Genomic DNA, 3,809 nt, shown 5'->3' with positions numbered 1-3,809 from the left:
TTTGTGTTCTTTTTTTTCTGTATACCATAATATGTATACATAGTATTACTACCTTTGCTATAAAGACAGGGGCCATTTACAAAATTTTGCGTCTGGGCCCATATTTTCTAGTTACGCCACTGCCTAATTTTAATATCTTATATTTTTTAAACCAGGCAGTGGGCCGATTTTTATTATTTTTTTATTTTTTGGTAGCCAATTCCTTTGTCTTAAAAAAAAAATTAAAAAGGTGGAAATTTGTTCAATGACTCCTGGATGGTAGTGGAAAAACTGGAACCATGTTTTTTTCCTAATTTTTGACTCACCCTGTGTATTAATCAAGTAATGGTATAAAAAGTGCTTACACCCTATATGAAAGACGTTTCTTTTATGAGCATTTTGTTTTTTTATTCATTAATTTATCTCTTTTGTCCGAATTGTCTTTTCTTTTTCTTATTGTCCGAATTGAAGCTTTTTTGTTGAAATCTTGCATATTGCCAACTTTCTGAATTTATGGAACAACAGTTTTCTAGTGAAATAAACTGATACGAATTTTTAAAAAAGTTTTATTTAACACTAAATTATAAACTGGGATAACTGCTTAATACCGTGTATTGCCTCCCCTAGCAACTCTAAGAGTTTCTAATTTAAGCGGCATACTGGAAATCAGGTTTTTTAATGTAGCTGAAGTTAGATTCATATTCGAATCTGTACCAGATTCAGATTCATAAAATTACTGTTGACCAGACAAGTATTGAACATATCAATTGAAAAATCGTTTTCTGAAACTACAGAAGTTGTAGCAATCTGCGACTACCCTGGATAGCATACTTAGATATTATTTTCTCAATAACTAGAGACTGCAGCACCTTGGGACTTGTTTAGATTATTGCATTAGGTCCTCGGGTATCACCACATTACAGTGGCCTGCGAGAAGCCCCGATATGAACGCTATCGAACATTTGTGGGATGAATTGGGGAGAAGGGTACGTTCTCGCGAGAAGCCTCAGGAATGCCTCGCAGAAATAGCAGATGCGTTAGTGGAAGAATGGGATCGTATACTAAGAAACCATGTGGCTGAAGTTAGATTCATATTCGAATCTGTACCAGATTCAGATTCATAAAATTACAGTTGACCAGAGAAGTATTAAACATATCAATTGAAAAATAGTTTTCTGAAATTACAGAAGTTGTAGCAATCTGCGACTACCCTGGATAATTCGAATAGACCCTCTAGTATGTTCCCTGTCTATCCTCACCCTCAGATTTGCCGAAGGGCCGAGCGGTTCCTCGTTTTCAATAGCATACTTAGATATTATTTTCTCAATAACTAGAGATTGCAGCACCCTGGGACTAGTTCAGATTATTGCATTAGGTCCTCTGGTATCCTTCTAGCTCATCAGCACCCACAGATTTGCCGTAGGGGCCGAAGGGTGAATTTTACAATATTCCTCATTTTCAATATCAAATGTAAACATTATTTTCTCAATAATTAGAGACTGCAGCACCCTGATACTAGTCTAGATTATTGCATTAGGTCCTCTGGTATCCTTGTAGCCCATTAGCACCCCCAGATTTGCCGAAGGGTATTCACCCTTCGGCAATTTGCCGTAGGGGCCGAAGGGTGAATTTTTCAATATTCCTCGTTTTCAATAGCAAAGTTAAAAATTATTTTCTCAATTACTAGAGACTGCAGCACCCTGGGACTAGTCTAGATTATTGCATTAGGTCCTCTGGTATCCTTCTAGCCCATCAGCACCCCCAGATTTGCCGTAGGGGCCGAAGGGTGAATTTTTCAATATTCCTCGTTTTCAATAGCAAAGTTAAAAATTATTTTCTCAATTACTAGAGAGTGCAGCCCCCTGGGACTAGTCTAGATTATTGCATTAGGTCCTCTGGTATCTTTTTAGCCCACCCACACCCCCAGATTTGCCGTAGGGGCCAAAGGGTGAATTTTTTAATATTCCTTGTTTTCAGTAGCAAATTTAAACATTATTTTCTTAATAACTAGAGACTGCAGCAGCCTGGGACTACTTAGTCTAGATTATTGCATTATGTCCTGTGGTATCCTTCTAGCCCAGCAATTCTCAACCGTCGGTCCGGCGGACCGACACCGGTCCGCAGAGAAATTTAACCGGTCCGTGGACAATTTTTATCCGCCCAAGTTAAAAATTTTTTTTAAGATATTGTTATTATTCAAAAAATAATATCATTTTATTTTACATAATTTACAATTAGCACAACATTAAACCGTTTACGATCGGCTCAACGAACAAAACTATAATGCAATGTTCGGGATTGTTCGGGAATGTTCGAACATGTATGGTAAAAGATGTGCTTATGGTTGTAATTTGTTTAAGTATCGGAGTCGTGTAATCAGGGTGTGATGGCATTTATTTGAATACAAGTAAGTTTATTAATAATTTTTATAATTTATACAGGCACTAGCAAAAACACATTTTTTAGCACTTATTTCTTTGATTCTTCTGCTTGTACTTTGAGGTTAAGTGGTTAATAACATGAACCGTAAACGAGGAACGCTATTAAATTTTTTAAATACTAGTTCAGCGTCTCAAGAAAAAGTCACCGAAACAGAACTTGGTTGTCGAAGATGTACGTCCGATGTGTATCATTTGTCATGAAGTCTTTGTAAATGATGCTATGAAACCATCAAAAATGTTACGACATTTGAAATCTAAACATATCGAGTTGGAAAATAAACCATGTGAATATGTTGAACGAAGGAAACAAGAATTAGGATTACAAACAAAGGCATTTAAGTAAAACTTTGTTCAAAATAAGTCACTACTGAAATGCTCATACCTAGTTGCTCTTCGGATTGCTAAAACCAAAAAATCATTTACCACTGGAGAAAATTTAATAAAACCAGTATTAATAGACGTTTGTTCAGAAATGTTTGGACCCTCCGCTGCTGACAAAATTAAAACAATTCCCTTATCTAATGATACCATAAGAAGAAGAATTGAAAAAATATCAGAGAATGTGGAGTCTCAATTAATTCATAAGATAAAGGAATCAATTTTTTTTGCAATTCAATCAAATTGATGAGTCGTGCGACATTGCTAAAAAGGCCATATTAATTTGTTATGTTAGATACGTTGATTTTGTCTTTAGAGAAATAAAAGAAGAATTACTGTGTTATATCGAATTGGTTTCATACACAACAAGTTCTGAAATTTTTAACGCACTCAATGCTTATATTATTAAACACTCTTTAGAATGGAAAAACTGTGTTGGTGTATGTACTGATGGGACGGCTAGTATGATTGGCAAACATTGTGGTGTTACGAAAAGAATTCAGGAAGTAGCTAATTCTGATTTCCTAATTACCCACTGCATAATCCACAGACAGCATTTAGCAGCGAAAAGTCTATCAACCGAATTAAATGAGGTTTTAGCGGAATCTATAAAAATTATAAATTTTATAAAAAAGGCGATTTGAATAGTAGGTTATTTGCAATATTTTGTCAAGAGATTGGTGCAGAATATGAACAATTATTGCTGCACACAGAAGTAAGGTGGCTTTCGCGAGGTAGGATTTTAACTAGGCTTTTTGAGTTAAGAACGGAAGTCGAAATATTTTTAATTGACAAAAAGAATCCTTTAAAAGTACATTTATCAGATATAGAATGGGTTGCAAAACTCGCATATTTAAGCGATATATTTTCATATATCAATGAATTAAATTTAAGTTTACAAGGAACTGCGATAAATGTGTTTCATTTGTTTAATAAAATAGCTGCGTTTAAGAAAAAAATTAACTTTTGGTTGAATAAAATAAATAGTAATAATATTGATATATTCAATAA

This window comes from Onthophagus taurus, unplaced genomic scaffold, assembly GCF_036711975.1.
Source record: "Onthophagus taurus isolate NC unplaced genomic scaffold, IU_Otau_3.0 ScKx7SY_15, whole genome shotgun sequence".
In the NCBI taxonomy this organism is placed as follows: Eukaryota; Metazoa; Arthropoda; class Insecta; order Coleoptera; family Scarabaeidae; genus Onthophagus; species Onthophagus taurus.
Note: the sequence above shows the minus strand (reverse complement) of the source record.